Source organism: Geotrypetes seraphini, chromosome 10, assembly GCF_902459505.1.
Source record: "Geotrypetes seraphini chromosome 10, aGeoSer1.1, whole genome shotgun sequence".
Classification (NCBI taxonomy): domain Eukaryota; kingdom Metazoa; phylum Chordata; class Amphibia; order Gymnophiona; family Dermophiidae; genus Geotrypetes; species Geotrypetes seraphini.
This window is the reverse complement of record NC_047093.1, coordinates 86,318,905-86,340,317: the sequence shown is the minus strand read 5'-3', so window position 1 is coordinate 86,340,317 and position 21,413 is coordinate 86,318,905. Positions and strand designations below refer to the sequence as shown.

The 21,413-nt window shown below is 40.2% G+C and overlaps 1 protein-coding gene across 2 annotated transcripts in view; it reads right to left on the bottom strand.

The window, feature by feature from the left end:
- The window catches only part of ASTN2 (astrotactin 2), a 1,902,914-nt gene that overhangs the window by 1,139,339 nt on the left and 742,162 nt on the right, over positions 1 to 21,413 (bottom strand). The gene's annotated exons all lie outside the window — the stretch shown is intronic.

The window sequence follows — 21,413 nt, the reverse complement described above, 5'->3', positions numbered from 1 at the left end:
TTAGGGTATAAGTCTTGCATGGATTCTGGCTGCCCAGGTGCATAACTTTGCATTTTTTGGCATTGAAGCTGAGTTGCCAGTTCCTAGACCAGTGCTCCAGTAGGAGCAGGTCATGCAGCAATGCGTATACATACATTCAAGTTGAATAAGTTGCATTGGATGATAGCATAGCGTTATGTTACAAACAACTCACCAAATGCACACATTTTAAAGACATTTGCTCTCTACATTTTGCTATCTTTACAGTGGTCATGATAGAGAGCCTTTCAAACACCTTTGAAGCCTCGAAGATTATGCTGGAATCACATGAATTGCCAGTGCTTGAGATACTTCGCTAAAGGCAAGTTCGACCACGTCTCACCACTCCTGTCCAAACTTCACTGGCTCCCAGTTCACTCCAGAGTCCTCTTTAAATGTGCCTGTTTAGCTTTCAAGATCCTACATGGCATCCTCCCTCCCGTTATCCCACTCTTCTGGAACTCCTCTAACTCTAATTCCACTAGATCCTCCCAAAAACTGAAACTATCATTCCCCTCTGCAAAAGGTATATCCCGCGTAGGAAAACTAGAAACATCCCTCCCCTTTAGAACTACAGAACTCTGGAACAACCTCACATCCCCGCTCAGAATTTCAAGCTCCCTCCAATCCTTCCGCAAACACCTGAAAACTTGGCTCTTTTCAAAAATCTAACACCTCCCGCTCTTTGGTACCCTGTGCCTCTTTATCTTCCTAGCTCCTTTCCTATAACCCTTCATTGTAGCTCCTTTTCAACCTAACCCTGTTAACCGTGCCGAGCTCTACGCTTGTGGAGATGGTGCGGTATACAAACCTAAGGTTTAGTTTAGTTTAGTTTAGTTTAGATATTTATTTATTTATATAGTCATTTATTTAGCTCGTCCTCCCCAAAGGAGCCCAGAATAGGTTGGGTATGGATAGGACAAACTTTAGTGAGAAATACAGACTTTACAGTATAGACAAAGGGGGTTTAGATAAATTAAATAAATAAATGACTAAATAAAAGATATGACCCCCAACAAAATTGGTTCTTCTCCAGCAAAATTCATGGATAATCTCCATCCAAACTGTGAAAACTCTTTGAAGGTTCTGGCAAAAGATTAGACCCAGAAAGACTGCATAAAGACATCATTTCCATACAGTCCCAAAAGTAGGGCTTCCCAGATCGGTCCAGGGAACCCCATAGCCAGTTGGATTTTTAGGATATCTACAATGAATATGAATACGAGCAATTTGCATATGTCAAGTCTCCATTGGATGCCAATTGATGTCATGCTCATTCCAATTAGCTGTATGTTCCTTCTAGGTTTGGGATGCCCTGCTTTAGAATTTACTTCCCTTGGAAATTTACTAACGAAATTTCCTTTGTATTATTTTCATGGTGTACCTGAAGACAAAATTTTATGCAGACTCGTATCTTAGCTGACTCCACAGAACTCAACAGTGCCTTGATGTTCTACACTATTCTTTAAGCTTCTTCATTCACAAATCTCTTGTCTATTTCCTGTTGTCTTTCTTATATATCCATTTCTCACATGGCAGTGCTTCAGGGGTAAGTTTCTTTCTTGACTGAAATCCCTAGTGTCCTCTCAATCTGTACTCTATACAAGGGTAAATCAAAAAAGCAAAGGCAAAATACATTTTAGAGGTAACTGTGAGCAATTGAACCTCTCACTTTTCCACATAGTCCCCCTGCAAGATGATGCATTTGTTATATCATTCAACTAGTTTCTGCATTCCTGCAGAGAAGTTTTTCAGCTGCTCTCGAAGCCAGGTGAGAACTGCTTCATCATGTTTTCTCTTTTGCTCTCCGGGTCACAGTGATGTACCCATGTCTTGTCACCAGTGACAGTTCTCTTCAGAATACTTGGATCTTCTTCATACCATCTCAGGAACTAGGTCACAACCTCTGCATGCTGTTGCTTGTGCAGATCAGTAAGCTGTTTGGGAGCCCATCGTGCGCAGACTTTCCTATATCCCAAGTCATCATGCATTATGGCAAATGCAGATTCAAAGCTGATATCCTAATTTGAAGCCAATACAGACACCAATATCTGTCAGTCTTTTCTAATCAAGGCATCCACCCTGTCAATGTGCTCTTGTGTACATGATGTTGATGGGCAACCAGAACAACCTTCATCGGTTACAGCTATTCTTCCCTCGTTAAACCTTTTTTCCCACTCAAACTTATCATTGATTCATGGTGCTATGTCCATACTGCGTCAATATCTGATGGTGAATTTCCACAGATTTCAAACCCTCTGCTCAAAGAAAGCACACTACTGCAGGTTGTTCTTCGATGGTGCAATCTTACAATGGAGCATCTATGTTTCTGACCTCGTGGCTGCCACACGACTAAAGGCTGAGTGCTGCACTGTGTGTGGATGAACTATCCAAGAGGCAGTGTACGATTATATACAAGGTCTGTTCAAAAGGTTCCTGGATAGTTTGAATTGCGTGCCAATGGGAAGTTCTATTGAGATATGTTAGGTGGTGTCGAGTAGCTTGAAACCTTATAAATAATCTCCTTTTTTTCTGTTTGCTGATATCTGTTTTCGTCTCCAAGCAAGAACAGTTTTTGTGAAAATGTGTTTTCGTGATCGGCTATTTTTCATCATGTGCGACCTCAATGAGCATGAAGTTCTGTTTTAAATTGGATAAGACTGCTACAGAAACTTATGAAATGTTGAAAGTGGCTTATGGGGAACATGTCACGAGTTGAGAAAGGTGTTTTGAATGCGTAAAAATTCATGAATTTTGTGTAGAAATGCAATGACAGTTCTTCACCAGCCACCTTACTCTCCTGACTTGGCCCCTGCTGAGTTTTTCTTGTTTCCTAAACTTAAATCTACACTGAAAGGAAAGCAATTCGACACAATTGAAGACATAAAGCAAATTTCAATGCAGCAACTTTTGGTGATTCCTGAAAATGTGTTTAAAGACTGTTTCCAGAAGTGGAAAACATTGGGAAAAGTGTATATGTAGAGGACTTTGAAGGGGATCCAATGGAATGAATTGTAATATTGTTTAATACATTTTTATTTTAAAAAATCAGTCCTGGAACTTTTACAATTAGGAACATGTGGGCCATGGAGTGGGCATATTTCCTTCAAAATGCACCAAGGCACAAACAACACAAAAGATGCTGTTTCATCTCATTACATTTGTATCACTGTTTCACAAGCTAGATCTAGTGTTATCACAACATCCAAACAGACTGGAAAGCTAAAGAATCTCAATTCTGACCTGTTAGCTTCTAAGTGTTGGACATTATTTAATGAGTTTTATTCCTTACTCTTTATTAGTCAGGTGACTGAAAATTCTGTCTTAAATCATGCCTTGAATTGTTTTGCCTAAGCCAAACAGAGATCCCATGTTGGTTTCAAACTACAGGCCTATTTCTTTAATTAATGTGGATGGAAAAATTCTGGCTAAACTATTGGCTCCAAGGTTGGCTAAGGCTCTCCCTTACATAATTGGAATGCACCAAATGGGTTTTGTTGCTCAAAGACATTCTACAAATAACACCAGATTGGCACTTCATATGCTTAATTTAGCAAAAACAATAGACAATCCGGCCTTTTCTGTTTCCTTGGATGCATGGAAGGCCTTTGATCAAGTAGAATGGACTTTTATGTACCAAGCAATGGATTGGTTTGGGATAGATTCCGGATTTATTCAAATGATTCAAACCTTGTATAGTTCCCCCTCAGCTAGATTATATATTAATAATTCATTCTCGGAACATTTTTGTCTGAAGAGGGGAGTTAGACGAGGATGTCCATTATCTCCTTCGCTTTTTTATATTGTTTTGGAACCCTTGTTGTTGGCTATTCAGCAGGCAAAGGAGATAGAGGGAATTCCATATGCAGGTTGAGAGTATAAAGTTTCGGCTTATGTAGATGATATTTTGCTTCATTTGAAAAATCCTGAATCAACCATTCCTCATTTACTGGAATTGATTGATCGTTTTAGAAAATTTTCTAGATATATTGGATAAATTGGAGTAAATCAGAGGTTCTTCCATTGAATGTACATTGTGTAAGAGGTTTATTTGATCCATTCCCATTCCTTTGGAAGGAAGAGGGAATAAAATATTTGGGTATAATGATTCAAAAAAACATTGGAAGATACCATGACAGTAAATGAAAAATCTTTATTGTTGAAAGTCAAAGAAATGTGTGAGCACTGGAATCCATTACATCTTTCTTAGTGGGGGAGAGTCCAAACCATCAAAATGATGACCTTGCCTTTAGTTTGTTACCAAATGAGTAAGTTACCAGTTTATTTTCAGAGTTCTTTTTATAAAAAACTAAATGGGATTCTTACAAAATTTATTTGGCTTGGTAAGACTTTGAGAATAGCCTTTGTATCTATGCAAAAATCTCAATCGGCAGGAGGGTTAAATTTTCCAAATTTTTACAGGTATCACCAAGGGTATGTATTGGATCCTTCCTGAACTCATGGAGAATCTGCCAGATTGTTTTATACTGGAAAACATCTTTTGGCCCCATTACATCTTAGCCATATTTTGAGTATCAAGCTTCCCAGAATATACAAGGACAATATTATTCTTCATTCTACCTGGAATACATTAAAATTTATAAATGCCTTAACTACTATTCCAATACAACAATATTCATGTCAATCCCTATGGTTAAAGTCCTGGATGACAAGGGAAGAAAAGGGTACATCAAGGAAGATAAACAAATCGCAGACAAACTAAATTCCTTCTTTGCGTCCGTCTTTACGAAGGAGGACACCTCAACAATACCTGAAGCGGAGAAACTGTTTACAGGAGAAATAGAGGACAGCCTCACCACAGTTGAAGTGAACTTAGATCAGATATACTACCAGATCGACAAACTTAAAAGTGACAAATCCCCTGGACCGGATGAAATTCACCCGAGAGTCTTGAAGGAATTGAAGGTTGAAATCGGAGAGTTATTGCAAAAACTTGCAAACCTGTCAATCAGAACTGGTCAGATACCAGACGACTGGAGGAAAGCGAACGTCACGCCAATTTTCAAAAAAGGATCGAGAGGAGAACCGGGCAACTATAGACCTGTGAGTCTTACGTCTGTCCCCGGCAAGATGATTGAATCACTGATCAAGGATAGCATAGTTCAGCACTTGGACACCACACGACTTGATGAAACCCAGTCAACATGGATTCAGGAAAGGGAAATCGTGTTTGACGAATTTACTCCAATTCTTTGAGACCATGAACAAGCAAATTGATAGTGGAAAGCCGGTGGACATAATATACTTGGACTTCCAGAAAGCATTTGACAAAGTTCCACACGAAAGACTTCTCAGGAAACTACAAAGCCATGGCATAGAGGGAGATATACAAAGATGGATAGGCAAATGGCTGGATAACAGGAAGCAGAGAGTGGGCATAAATGGGAAGTTCTCCGACTGGGAGAAAGAGACTAGAGGTGTACCCCAGGGCTCGGTACTTGGGCCGATCCTTTTTAATATTTATATCAATGACCTGGAAAACGGAACATCCAGTGAGATCATCAAGTTTGCAGACGACACAAAACTCTGCCGGGCAATCAGATCGCAGGAGGACAGTGAGGAACTCCAGAGCGATTTGTGTCGGTTAGAAAAATGGGCGGAGAAATGGCAGATGAAGTTCAACGTGGAGAAATGCAAGGTAATGCATTTAGGCAGTAAAAATAAGGAATACGAGTACAGAATGTCAGGTGCAACTCTGGGAAAAAGTGAACAAGAAAGGGATCTGGGTGTACTGATAGATAGGACCCTGAAGCCGTCGGCACAATGCGCGGCAGCGGCAAATAAGGCAAATAGAATGTTGGGCATGATAAAGAAAGGAATCTCGAGTAGATCGGAGAAAGTTATAATGCCGCTTTATAGGGCAATGGTCAGACCCCACTTGGAATACTGCGTCCAACATTGGTCTCCCTACCTAAAGAAGGATATAAAACTGCTGGAGAGGGTGCAGAGACGAGCAACTAAACTAGTGAAGGGTATGGAGAAACTGGAATATGAGGATCGACTTAAAACACTGGGATTGTTCTCCCTTGAGAAAAGGAGACTGCGTGGGGATATGATCGAGACCTTCAAAATACTGAAAGGAATCGACAAAATAGAGCAGAGAAGATTATTTACATTGTCCAATTTGACACGGACAAGAGGACATGAAATGAAGCTAAGGGGGGGCAAGTTCAGGACTAATATCAGGAAGTTCTTCTTCACACAGAGAGTGGTTGACATCTGGAATACTCTCCCAGGGGAGATTATTGCGGAATCGACAGTCCTAGGCTTCAAAAGCAAACTAGATGCATATCTCCTTGAGAGAGGCATATAAAGATATGGTTGGCTATAAAATAAGCCAGGTGTATACCTAGCAGGGCCTCCGCGTGTGCGGATCGCCGGACTTGATGGACCAAAGGTCTGATCCGGAGATGGCGCTTCTTATGTTCTTATGTTCTTAGATACAAATTGGCGAGTCTAAAATCCTATGGAAACATTGGTTGCAGGCAGGCATACATACTTTAGATGATGTAATTTTAGATGGGAAAATGGTAGATTTACTACAGTTACAACAATCATTTGGCATATCAAAATTTCAAGGTTATAAATGGTTGCAATTAAAGCAGGCCATTCAGAAGGGATTCCCTGACTGGCAAAATTTACAAAAACAGTATAGCTTGCCGGGTCTATGTTTCCAGACAGATTTTCAAGGGCATCAGGCTGCTAAGTGGTACAAATTAATTTCTGAATATTTGGCTAAAAAACCTAAAACAAGCTTGAGAGACATTTGGGGCTCCTTTTACTAAGGCGCGTTAGGGCCTTAGCGCATGCTAAATTGCCGTGTGCGCTAGCCGCTACCGCCTCCTCTTGAGCAGGCGGTAGTTTTTTCAGCTAGCACGTGCTATAGCATGCGCTAATCCGGTGTGTGTGCTAAAAACGCTAGCGCACCTTTGTAAAAGGAGCCCTTGGAGTATAGAAACAAAGCGGCATATTTCTGCTAAACAATGGCCACGGATTTGGACTTGGAGAATGAGTGTACAGCGTCAGCATCTATGAGACAAACTTGGTTCTTATTGTTATATAGAATTTTTTGGATCACAGTTTATTTGCTAAAGTTGGCTAATTCAAAGTCTAGTAGATGCTGGCATTGTCATCTTGAAGTAGGGACACTGGATCATTTGTTATTCTATTGTCCATTGATACTTAATTTTTGGAAAGCAATTCGCGACCTTAGAATTACAGGGTTCTAAGTGACAATTTTCAGTATTTTTAACTCCGATGACTTCTGGGTTCTATCTGACATGTAGATGTTACAACACTCACAAGGATTTATAGCAACTTAACCGTTCCTTCATTTCATAAGAAATTATATGGTTCTATGTACAGAAATTAGTCTATGCATGGGATTACAAGGTTCTAACTGTGAGCCAACAGCAATGACTTTCGGTACAGTTAGAACCCTGTAATTCTAAGGTCGCGAATTTGGGGCAAAATTAACATGGTTTTAGGTATCTCTCTATCACTGTCTTATGACGTGATTTTATTTGGGACATTGATGAGACCCAGGTGTCCAATCGAAACATAAAAGTAGACTTCTTCTGATTATGATGGGGGTGGCCATACAATTGATAACCAAGAACTGGAAAAATTATGAAAGGCTAAACTTTTCTTTTTGGTGGGAATCACTTTGTTTGTGTTATAGGTATGAAAGAATGAATGCGGAACAATTGGGAAACAATAAAAGGTTTAAAAGAAATATGGGGTCCGTTGGAAGCGTATGATAAATAGAAGATTGATTAAATTGGTAAAATCCTTAATTCCTGGGATTTCCTGGTTTTCCACACTATCCAGATAGGGAGAGGGGAGGGTGTAGGGTAATTTGTTTTCATATTTGTCAAGTACAAATGCTGTTAATTGTTGTATCTGTACGCATATTTATTTGCATTTTTTGTAAGTCTTGAAAATTAATAAAGATTTAAAGAACAACAACAACAAAAAAAATGCCTTGAATGAGGTAGCCCCCTCTTTGTAATTTTACTTTGGGAAAGACTGGTCATCCCTGGTTTCACCAAGGTTCATGGCTTCTAAAAAGGCACGCAGGTGGAGCTAAGTGTATTTGGAAGAAAATTAGAAATAGCCAGGACCTTGCAATATGTAAAAGGTGCCTTGCTTCATATCCGCAAGGAATTAAGCTGGCAAAAAGGGTCATGCTTTTCTAACAGGATTAGCAGGAGTTCTAATGCAGCTAAAAAGCTGTTCTTTATTGTTGAGGATTTATCAGGTGTCTCCAGGAAATTTCCAGCTAAATCAATAAACCTAATACAGAAGAATTTGCTGACTTCTTCCATAAAAAAATTAGCAATTTAAGAGTTGACTTTTTCAGTGATAATATTTCTCAGGATGGTGTTATAGCCCTAGATTTCCCTAATGGTTTAAGTCAGTGGTTCTCAACCCTGTCCTGGGGGTCCCCCAGCCAGTCGGGTTTTCAAGATATCCCTAATGAATATGCTTGAGAGAGATTTGCATATAATGGAAGTGACAGGTATGCAAATCTCTCTCATGCATATTCATTAGGGATATCTTGAAAACCCGACTGGCTGGGGGTCCCCCAGGACAGGGTTGAGAACCACTGTACTCTATAATTAAGGCTGCACTAGGTTAGGTTGCATATTCATAAGAACATAAAAATTGCCGCCGCTGGGTCAGACCAGCGGTCCATCATGCCCAGCAGTTCACTCACACGGCGGCCCTCTGGTCAAAGACCAGCGCCCTAACTGAGACTAGTCCTATCAGCGTATGTCTTTGTTCAGCAGGAACTTGTCTAACATTGTCTTGAATCCCTGGAAAGTGTTTTCCCCTATGACAGCCTCTGGAAGAGCGTTCCAGTTTTCCACCACTCTCTGGGTGAAGAAGAGCTTCCTTATGTTTGTATGGAATCTATCCCCTTTCAACTTTGAAGAGTGTCCTCTCGTTCTCCCTACCCTGGAGAGAGTGAACAACCTGTCCTTGTCTACTAAGTCTATCCCCTAAGTCAATCCAGTGAACCCAGTGGTCATAGGAAAAACATTCATTATAACTAGCTCTCCTTATTTGGAGCTTTCCCTTTCAGTTATGTACATTACTGCTCTGTATCCAATATTCCTTACATTACTGAATTGATGGGAAAGGCTTTTTCTATAGAAAACCAATGTGTTACAACCTTGTCAGTCAAGCTTTTGTGACTCCCCTGGAAAATGACACTGCTACAGAGCGGAGGGATGTTGGATTTTCCAGGAAGTCATGGACTGTGAATAGCAGAGCACTGTGGGTGGAATTGGAGGCCCATTCCCAGGTGAGAGGGGGAATAGTGTAAGAAGGGTGTTAGGAATAAGTTCTAGGCTTTTGGTTATCCTGATCTCTTGTCAGAGTCCTAGTACTCAGAGAGACTCCTGAGGTACTGACTGCTTATGGGGGAAAAGTCCAAGAGGGTTTGCAGCAGAGCCAACAACAAAGAGGAGAAAGAGGGGACAGAGCCAGATGCATTAAACAGGATCGGTATGACCGCGTGGGTCCACTCCGATCCTATTTTTGGCCGATTCTAAAAGAGAACTAAAAATTTAGCATGCAAATGATTTGCGTGAAGGTTAGTTGTAATCCCCATCGCTCCAATCTGATTGATCACTGTGAAAGCGACTCTCACAAATGTTCAGAGTCAGCAGAGGAAGCCCGAACAGCTGAGAGGCAGGGGAAGTCCCAAAGCAGGCGACTGCCACTTAGCTGTTCAGGACAGGAAACTTTACACACACACAATATCTGCCCCATTAAAAAAAAAAAAAAAAAGAAAGAAAGAAAAAAGCCCCCCTTTCTGATTATGGCCCTCTTCAATGTCTCCCCGATGAACTAGCACCAGAGACAGACCCCCCCCCCCCCGCGCCAGCGAAAATAGGCAGGGGGGATGCTCACTCCTTCCTTCTTTGCTAACCCCCTCCCCCTGCATCAGTAAAAATTGACAGGAAGGATGCCCACTGCCTCCTGCCAACAGAGGCCTCCCATGCTCCAGGTGCCACCCCCCCAAACCATCTCTTATCCCTTACCTTCCCACTTTCCCCCCTGGGAGAGGCCTTAGGCATCTGACCCAATCAAAACCTTAGGCTGTGCATCACATGATGCATTGAGGAGAGGAACGCCTGCCATTTTGGATTGCGGGCCTCAGAGTTGGAGGGATCAAGCCTCCCTCCTGCTCTCTTTACACAAAGGTACAGGGGTGAGTTTGGGGGGTGGAGGGAGGTTCGGGGAGCATACTGTGGCAGAAAGAAGTGGGCATCCCTCCTGCCTTTTTTTGGGGGGGAAGGGGAGGAAAGGAGATAGTTTGGGGGATGGCACCTGGCGCAGGGGGCCTCCATTAGCAGGAGGGAGTGGGTATCCTTCCTGTCAATTTTTTCTCGTGCGAGTGGGGGGTCAGCAAGACAGGAGGGAGAGGGCCTCCCCTTTTGCTGCCAGTTCATCGGGGAGGGCTGTCAGTGGGGAGGGAGGTATTCTTTTTTTTTTCATTTTCTTAGTGGTCAGATATTGTGCATGTGTAACACATACATAGCATCTGTGCCCATTTAAAAAAATGCTGGTAAGACAGATAAATGACTGGTTTTGACCAGTTGCTTATTTTGTGCATTGCCAAGCAATGTTAGTGCATCAATCACTCGGGTAGTTTGCATAGGGTTTTAATATTAAATAATTAATTTGCATGACCAGATCAAAAAATGGGCAATCAAGGAGAAAAATATGTGGTGAGCTGTTTTGTGCACTGGGTCGGCAAATGCAATCATTGTTAAAGCAATCAAAACTGCTGATTTTAGTGCATCTAGGCCCTAGTGATGTTCACAGCAATAGAAAAAAAGGACTTTACTTTTCTAAGGGGTCACCAGGAGAGGACAGAGACTGAGTGGAGACCTGTGAAAGAAAAAACCTGAGTGAACAGGTCCTGGGCTGTGCAGAGTTTGTATGGAGTGAATCAGCTTGGCAGGGAAGAGGGTAGGACACAAGAATGGCTCACCACATGTATGAAGGAGTTGTAAAAACAGAGTGGGGAAACATAGTAAAGAGGTTTCTAAAGTGACTTTTCAATCTGTACACCAGAAGAGGTTGTACATGGTTCATGTTTGTCTCTACAATCAAGTTAAATTAAAAGTTCCAGTTATCAATTGTATCTTAGTCTCCACTTAATTACTTGCTAAGTAATTTGGTAAAGGACTGAGAGCTGTGATTGAGACCCTGGGATTGTGATCCTCCAGCCTACAGGGTTTACCAAGCCCCAGCCTATGCCAAGCTCAATTGTTGGAACTGTGGACAAGCTGCTGGCTCATTGCTTCACATGATATTTGAATGCACTTAAGTACTACACTATTGGAAAGATGTATGGGAGATCATAATGAACATTTTTGATATTCAAATTGATATCTCTCTCTCTCCACAATAATATTCAAATCTCAAGCTTTAGGAGTAGTTATAAATGATGATGATACTAAACTCCTAGATGCTCTTCTCTCCATAGTACTTAAAGTTATTCTTTCTAACTGGAAATCGGCCAACTCTCTCTCCTCACACCACTGGTGGCAATTAGATCTACAGTATTATAAATATGAATTGACCCTTGCCACAAAATTTGCACAATAGACCTCCTTTAATAAAAATTGGTCTCCTTTACAATTGTATCTGCAATCACTACCACATAGTGTTTAATGATTTTTTCTCTTTTATTTAATTCATACCAACTCTCCTTGTCTCCTTTGTAACAATTGTAAGCATACCCATTGTTATTGTACTTATACACTCTATGCTGATATTTGTATTAATGTACTGTGAAACTCCAAGAAGTTCTGTTTTAGTTTTTCATGTTCTCATGAAACTTTTTTGAAAATCCATTAAAAATTTTCATGGCAAAAAAAAAATTACACGAACAGACAACAAAAGGTAGAAAAAAATAATTGTCTATTTTGTGATTAGAATGTGTCAGAATTGAAATGTTTATCTTGCCAGTGCAAGTGCTAAACATGGACAGAAATTTGGGAAGCTACACCAAAGCCCACTATGAGGCCAGGGCTTTCTGTGGCTAGGGGGCAATTGCCCTAGTTGCACTCCTCTAACACCATCCTCGGCATATGTGATCTTTACGTTTTATACAGTATAGGAAGCAATGGATCTTTCTTTGGTGTTGTACTACATGGAAGGTGTGGCTTCTTAGGATATTGGTTTAATTTATGTTTATCATTTTTGGTCAGTTATAATGTATTTGGCAATTGTGTTCTGTGTGTGTGACTGAGATATTCTATTAGAATGAATTTTCTATGTAATTTGGCTTGTTCAGTTTTCCCAATGGCAGAGGGGATATTTGTGAGGGGAAACAGGTTTTGTTGATCCTTATTCTATATTTGTGATTTATAAAATGACAGTTGCAAAGAATATTGCCTTTTTATACTTTAATAAAATGATTTAAATATAAAATCATAACTGTTTGAGGCTTGTGCAGATGGGACCCGACTGAATTTGCAGCGACAGGAAAGAGTTTGCAGGGATGGGGACAGAACTCGGAGAGACAGGGTGGGTTCAAGGACAGAGCTCACGGGGACAGTATGGGGACAGAGCTCGCTGGGGAGGGATAGGGAGAAACTTTGTCAACGTGTCATTCTCTACTGCTCACCTCTTGCACGCACCTCACTGCTACTGCCCCCAGGTCCAGAATCCTCTTCAGAACTGCTGTGTTTGCTGCCGCCTGCCACCAAACTGTGCTGTCCCAACCAAATTGTTAAAGGGGATAGAACTCCTCTCATATGAAGAAAGACTAAAGAGATTAGGGCTCTTCAGCTTAGAAAAGAAACGCTTGAGGGGAGATATGATTGAAGTCTACAAAATCATACAAAAATTTATATGCATAGAGTGTGCTTTGCGTACTTTAATTATGTGGCTACCATTGTGTATTGTGTATTGTTAATAAGATTATATTGTCTGTATATGAAGAATGAATTGAAGAAATGGCATTACAATTAGTACTATTATTATGAGGATTGGGTCTGGGACAGAGCTTTTGATTCCCCCCCCCCCCAACAAAAAAGCATTTTGCTGTCTATGCTCCAGCCTACTGGGTTTACCTGGTATTTCCCCCAAACTTCTTTTTGTGAGTCCTGGTTGCAGGTGCCCTGATCCGACGAGCTGGCCAGAGCCCACAAACCGTGCACGTGTGGGACTAGGGCTACACTTTTATGAGAAACATAAAATCGAGACTAGTTTTCTGGTTCTTTTTAGTGAGATAAGAGAATCTCTGAGTCAGGGAGGCTGGCTATTATTAGTTTCCAAGTTTAATTAAGCTTTGATATACCACCCAATCAGTAGGCTCACAATAGACGGTACTAAATTTAAAAAGGAAGATAAGAAAAAGAACTACAATAAGAGATAACATATACAGGTTAGGACCCCCCCCCTGCCCTCGCAGCTCAGAATCTAGAGCCCTAGATATTTCTGCAGCCTTTGATCTAGTGATCAGTCAGATTCATCTCCACTAATTCAAACTTGGTCTAAGACAAGCAGCTCTTTACTGGTTTTGCTTCTTGTGTATCCCAAAGTGGTTCTCTCCCTCTAAACCACATTCTCTTATATGTGAGGTGCCTCAAGGCTCCGTCTTTGCATCTAAGCTCTTTAATTTGTTTACTAGTCTGCTGACTACCATTATTCTATCCCTTTGTATCAGCAGTTTTTATTTTGCTAATGACACTCAGTTAGTGGCCTATTTTGATTCTCTACAATCTGATATTAACTTTACTTAATAATTGTCTCATCATAGTTGCACAGTTGCTGAAGGAAAATAGTCTGAAGCTCAATATGTCCAAATCTCCAGCCATGTGGATTTCTGATGATGTATCATCTCCAAATGCTTCCCTTTTGCTGCAGGGCCAACCCTATTCCAGTAACCAATTTGCTTTCCAAATAGGCTGCTGCCTCGATTCCCATTTGGCATTTAATGAACAGCTATCTCTTGTTAGGTCTAGCTTCTATAATCTTATTTGTGTGTTTAGGCCTTTCATCAATCACACAAATTACAGTAATGCATTATATAATGGAGTCAAGATCTTCACATTAAGAAGACTTCAGATTATCCAGTACACAGTAGCCAAGGTTCTGTGTCAAGTGAATACATTTTACTTTGTGACTCTGCTTTTAACTAATCTGCACTGACTGCCAATCATGTACAGGGTCAAACTTAAAATTATTATTATAGCCTATAGAGTTTTCTATACCAGTCAATCACTTAACTTGGCTAATGTATTAATTCCATATGTCACTGCTTGAGCTTTGCAGTTGCAAACTGATAACAGATGGACTGTTCCTAATCTTTCGAGCTCAGCTGAAATTCTGGCATCATTCAGAATTTAACTGCCTTGAGCTATAACTTTGAAACTCATTCTTCAATATTACACACTGAATCCTCCTTTAAGAAATTTAAGGGCTCCTTTTACTAAGCTGCGTTAACGTTTTTAGCGCGTGCTAGATGCTAACACCTCCATAGAGTTGGTGTATTTTCCACGTAGCGTGGGGTTAGTGCGCGCTAAAAACGCTAGCACAGCTTAATAAAAGGAGCCCTAAGTCTTGCTAGACACTGTCTCATTTAAGCAAGTCTTCAGGATGGACTGGTCTGTTTGAGAGGTTGGTGCCAGGTAGTTGCAGACAGGCTCTGCTTTCTTCCCCTTCTACTTGCTCCCTTCTCTATTTCCACTGTATCATTCATTGTGTTGTAAACCTTTTGTACTGTAACCCTTAAAAGGTTTGAATTGTTTTATGTTTACCTTATTGTAAACTTCTTTGATGCTGTGTGAATTATGAAGTCTGATAATAATCATAAACATGTCCCTCGCCCACCATTGAACCATCCTATTTCAGCTTTAAACTCTTACCTGTTATACAATGTGAACAGTTCTTTAAGAGTGTCCCTGTAGTGATATAATCTTATGTATTCTATGTACACAGTGCAGCATACATGATTAGTACTACATAAATACAAAGTAATGTGTTAGTGTAATTGATAAGTACATATTCCATCATTGTGCCTCAGCAATTAGGCACTGCTATTCTGGTTCTGTTCTCTCCATACCAGATACTGCTAAATTGGGGATGCAAAACAGCAAAGTTGGCCACAGATGGAACAACAAGGTGGAGCCAACAATGACAGGAAGCAGATTTTATTGGATGGACCAACTGCTAAATTATCATATGCAGTGTCAAGACTAAAACGAACAAAAAACTTGTGGAGGAGATGTTCAAGATTTATTAAAATCACAGTTTTAGAGTCCACATAAAAATACTGTTTATCTAGGACCCAAGGCATTGGGAGATATGGACCCAACACGGTCCATGTTTTGACATTGCTGTCTTCATGAGGGGTCCCTAAGGTCTGATACAGAAGCTAGTGGATTAAGAACTAAAAATGAACTAAGATATAACTCTGCGCAAGGGAGAAGTCCTCAAACACTAATAGCACCAAAATAATGAAACCCTGCACTGATTGCTGTTAATATTTAAATAGTGGCTTAACATCATTGAACACAGGTTCTATTTGTGTGTGTGTGTGTGTGTGTGTGGGGGGGGTGTTATTAGCTGAAAGCAGTATAGAAGACTGAAGGGGAAAGGGAAAGTATAAGATGCTATGCTAAAACCAAAATCAGAGATATACAATTCAGAAATACGTGGAGGGGCATAATTTTTTTTTAAAAAAACATGTAAGTCCCCTTTTGGTCTGGGCCCTAAATGCTGAAAGTAGAAGCAGGGAAAATGTCCATTCTCAAAAAAATACGCCCAAAAGGAGTTGTTTTTTTTTTTTTATAATGGCCTGCCTCTACATTCAGCAGTTTAAACGCCCAGACCACCACTATGTCTACACTAACAACATATAATCAACCAAAAAAAAGCCTAAGTCCCAAACACCCAACACAAGAGCTTTTAGGCGAAACAGGAGCCAGTCCTTCACCTAAAAGCTGGATTATGTAACCGGTGTCTGTCAAAAAGAACACCAGTTACAGAGTCCAGCCTCCCCAGCAACGATCACGGCAGGAGAGATGGCTCATCTCCCCTGCCGTGATAACGATCCCGAAGTGCCATCAGCCGTGGCACATGGGATCGCTATCGTGGCAGGAGAGATAGCCAATCTCTCCTGCCATGATCCATCACCTCCTCCCCCCCGACAAGATCGGGCAGTAGGGAGCTCAACCCCCTCCTGCCCCACGATCGGCTGGGGCAGAAGGGAGTCCAACCCCTCCTGCCCTGTGACCCCCCGACACGATATGGTCAGGAGGGAGCCCAACTCCTCCTATCCTGGCGACCCCCCTAACCCCCACCCATACTAAGCTATGGGTAGGAGGGATCCCAGGCTCTCCTGCCCTGACACTGACCCTCACGACCGCCCCCGAACCCCAATCGTCCCCAAGAACACCCCCCAACCTGATGACCCGTGAGACCCCTCGCTAAACCCGTGACACCACACCCTCACCCGCGACACCCCCCTTTACCTTAAAAAAGTTGAACAGACGGACGGGTTCCAAGCCCGTCTGTCCGGCAGGACCGCCATCCACAGAATGGCGGGCCTTAGGGCCTGATTGGCCCAGGCACCTCAAACCCCGCCTACAGGAGGGGCCTTAGGCCCCTGGGCCAACCAGAATTGGCCCAGTTGCCATAGGCCCATTCTGTAGATTGGACCTTAGGCACAAGCCACCATTTAATTTTTATTTATTTTTTAAATTTATAAACCGCTTAGGTCTAAGTGGTGCACATATCAAAAATAAACAATTGTAAAATTAAACAATATAGTAACAAAAAATAGAAGAATGCTAAAATAAGAAATAATGCAAAACTAATAAAATTAGTAGTCAATGAAGCATTTTAAAGAGCTATAATGGATACAAATCATTTCTCAACCTTAATCTTCTCTAAAAATTGAAGACAATCCAAACCTGGAACTGAAAGGAAAGGATAGGTTTTCTGTCTCTGTCTATGAAAGGACACATTTTAATGGATAAGTTTTCTGTCTCTGTCCATGCTGGAAGTAATCAAATGTAGAATGTTGGGTGTTTACTCTCTTAATGATTTGGGAAGAGGTCATTTAATTTATGTTAACGAAGTTAACTCTCAGACAATGAAGGCTCGACCCCCCACTACTATGTACCGGTTGAGATAGATAAAGGAAGCTTTTTACACCTTTTAGCTTTAAACAATGAAGTACATATCCTGCTCCTTTTTGATTACTTCTTTGAAGCCTATGTATCCTGTCACTAGATATGGTCTGTACTTACGTCATCTGCTAATACCACTGAAGATATATAATGAATGCAGACTAATAAAAAAACAGGCTATCCCTTTAGAACTCTGTCTGTGTATCTTTCTTTCTAAGGGGAATTGCCTCCAGACGTCTGTAATAGATGATAGAATGTTTTGCAGGACGATTTCGGGACCAAGAAACGGATCCTGTTCGTTTCAATTTGGGGGCTACGTCCGGGATGGACTTGACATTACCAATATTTTGTGAGTATTTTAGAATTTTGAATTCTGTTCTTTAATACTCACAGGTATTGGCATCATGTTCCAACCCTTTATTTAAATTGTAGGGTTTTTGGTAAACCCGCCGCGGTTACTGTCCTTTTGGCAAGGACAAATATTAATGTGGAGTTTTCGGTAAATTCCCGCCGCGAAAATAAGCAGCTGCCATTCTTTCGGGAAGAATGAAATTAAGTGAAGACTTTTGGAAAGTCTCTATTGTGGAGAAACGTCTGCGCATTCTGTCATCTGTGCCATTCTTTACATGCGCTTTTCTCTTCTATCGCTTAGATAAGATTTTATAGAGTATAAGATTATATTGTATATTATTAATGTACCTCGCTTATAAGGTAAGGTAAGCAAAAATTTCTGCATTGTTATATTGTTTTTTTATTGAAAAAATTCCTGCATTGTGATATTGTTTTTCTAATGGGTCATAAAGGCACTTAGGATTCTCCACCTCCTAGACAGATGAGACTTTGTTCGCTTCAGTAATAATAATAATAATGGTAATAACTTTATTCTTCTATACCGCCACAATCTTGCGACTTCTAGGCGGTTTACATTTAAGAGAGCTAAACATTCAGCGATTTACAATATGTGGAGGGAGTACAGAGTACAGAGACTATTAGGAATCAAAATTACAAAATATAATGTTTGCTAAGAATTTCGGAGCTGACCTGTAAAGAAAAATCACAGCTTTCCTGAAAAAAAAAAAGGGAAAAAATTACAATGTACAGTTTGTTTAGAGATTCAGAAACAGCACGAATTAGGATTTCAGAGAGCATTGTGAAAAGAAAGAGTGCTTGGTGAGGTTCTGTTTAGGTGATGTATCTGTCAAATAGGGTAGTTTTTATGAGTTTTCTAAAAGGCATTGTAGGTCAGTTCGGCTTTATTAATGTGACTGTCTAGCCAATGTTGTTGTTTGTTTGCTTGGTGCATGAAAGTTCTGTCCAGAAAGGTTTTGTATTTACAATTGGTTATGCTTGGGTATGCAAAAAGATAGCTGTTTCTGGTTTGTCTTATTGGGTTGCAGAATACAAGTGTGTTTGCAGGTACGTAGGTGCTAGTCCCCAAACTAGCTTGAAACATATGCAGGAGAACTTGAATAATATTCTTGCCTCGACTGACAGCCAGTGCAGTGGTTTGTGGTGGGGGATGACATGGTAATTCTTTTTTAATCCATATATCAAGCGGACAGCTGAGTTCTGAATGATACCCAAATAAACGATATTACAATAGTCCAGGGTAGAAAGCACTAGTGATTGCACTAGTAATCTAAACGAAAGTGGGTCAAAGTATTTTTTGATGGTCTTTAATCTCCATAGCATCGTGAAACATTTTGTTGCCACAATATTCGTGTGTTCAATCATAGTGAGGTGTGTGTGTCCAATGTGACTCCCAATATTTTTATTGTGTTGGTAATTGGGTAATCATGGTCTTTTATATGTAGCGTTGAATTGGCAATTTTATCCGTTGGGCTTGCAAGGAAGATTTTTGTTTTTTTCTGTGTTAAGTTTCAGTTTGAAGTTGCTTGTCCAATGTTCTATTTCGGTCATTATATGAGTAATGTATTTTGAGGTTTCATTTGTTATGCTATTCACTGGGATTAGGATGTAGATGTCGTCTGCATATATGTAATAGATCAGGTTTGGTTTTTGCAGTGGGTGTCCTAGAGAGGATATGTAAATGTTGAATAGGGTAGGTGAAAGTGGTGAACCCTGTAGGGCTTAATATGAATTGAATGTGAGTGAACCAGGTTGTGGATGTGTGGTATGGGTGAAGTGGTTGAGTTGGAGTCGGAGATCTGATTCTGATTCTGTGGCAGTCTTTGGCGGGAAGAGGAGGAGGACAGCCCCTCCTTCTCCTTTGTTGTAGTGACAAGCAAGCTGACTAGTTTTCAGCACTGTTTGTAGGCCGGCTGTGAACTTTTCAGCAGCTTGTTTGATACATAGATAAATTGTCTGAAATAAGTTTTTAAGAATGATAAAAGAATATTGGAAATGTTATAAAATGTTAATGTATATTCAGTGGACAGAACGAATATGTTTTCTAAAACTTTTAAATGTAGAAGAGCTCCCTGTAAGTAGGTTTCAGGTTTGTTTGGGGAACTTACCGAAACAAAATGAAAAAGGGTAGAAAATACATTTGTGTAATTATTAAAACAGACAGTCAGAAAGGCATATATTTAAAAAACAAAACTAATTATAATGAAAAAGAAAGAGAGAAGGATCAAAACAAAAGGGAGGAAACAAAAAAAAATAAATAAATAATCTAGCACTTTGTAGAAAAGATTAAAATGAATAAGAAAAGCAAGGAGCAAAGTCCCATTACAGTCCTTAAAAGGACTATTATACTTCAAATGCGTCTTTAAAAAGAAAGGCCTTCAAGCTAGTTTTAAATTTATCAAGTGATGAACTTTCTCTTATATAGTTTGGTGCTGAGTTCCAGACGATAGGGGCCGTCACAGAAAAGATATTAGTATGCATGGTGCCAATGTGTCTTAAAGAGGGTCAGGATAAATTAACTTTAATTAATACAGGGGCCAGAAAGCACAGTTACTTACCGTAACAGGTGTCACCCACATGTGAGAATATCATGCCTGCTTGACCTGGGATAATTAGTTTTACAGATAGAGCAAGAAAAATATGGAAATTTGTGAGATTCAAGTTTCAAGTTTATTTTTAACTTATTGAATAGCTTAATTTAATTTGCTAAGCGATTTACAAATAAAAAAACAAAAGATGTACACATATGCTTATTTATAGTAAATTACATGAGTTTGACATGTTGACATACAAACTAACAGATACATAAGGAAAAAAGGGCAGAACTACAATTGTATTAATAAAGCACAAAAGAAGACATGAATGGTGAAAACAATAGGAATAGGGAATAAATAAATTAAAGGCGTCTTTAAAAAGGAAGCTCTTCAGATTGCCTTTAAAATGGTTTAGGTCATTTTCTTCTCTTAAATGCTGAGGTAAGGTGTTCCATAATTGTGGGGCCATTACAGAGAAGATATCATGATGATGAGTTCCGATAACTTTCAGTGATGGAATTGTTAAGAGTTTTTGATTAATGGATCTTACTATGGGGAGTAAATAGTTATTAATGAATTGGGGTTCGTTCAAAGACAGTGTTTTAAAAACTAAAAGTAGGATTTTAAAGGAATGCGATGAGTAACAGGAATCCAATGTGATTCGATTAGGATTGCAGACAGAGCTTGATAGGTGTGGAAGAGGTTTAATGAAACCTGGACCCAAGAGGCAGGACTTAGTGCCCATGCAAATATGGATTCCCTACTTCAGACTTTCCTTTCTAACCTCCGTTCTCCTTTGCAGATTCTGGTCAAACAAATGATTTCAGAATGGCCCACTAGTTCTCGTGCATAATTTCAGATTGAAAAAAGGAGCAGTGCGGGGTTTGAACCCCCAACATTGAAAGGAAAGGATAGGTTTTCTGTCTCTGTCTATGAAAGGACACATTTTAATGGATAAGTTTTCTGTCTCTGTCCATGCTGGAAGTAATCAAATGTAGAATGTTGGGTGTTTACTCTCTTAATGGTTTGGGAAGAGGTCATTTAATTTATGTTAACGAAGTTAACTCTCAGACAATGAAGGCTCGACCCCCCACTACTATGTACCGGTTGAGATAGATAAAGGAAGCTTTTTACACCTTTTAGCTTTAAACAATGAAGTACATATCCTGCTCCTTTTTGATTACTTCTTTGAAGCCTATGTATCCTGTCACTAGATATGGTCTGTACTTACGTCATCTGCTAATACCACTGAAGATATATAATGAATGCAGACTAATAAAAAACAGGCTATCCCTTTAGAACTCTG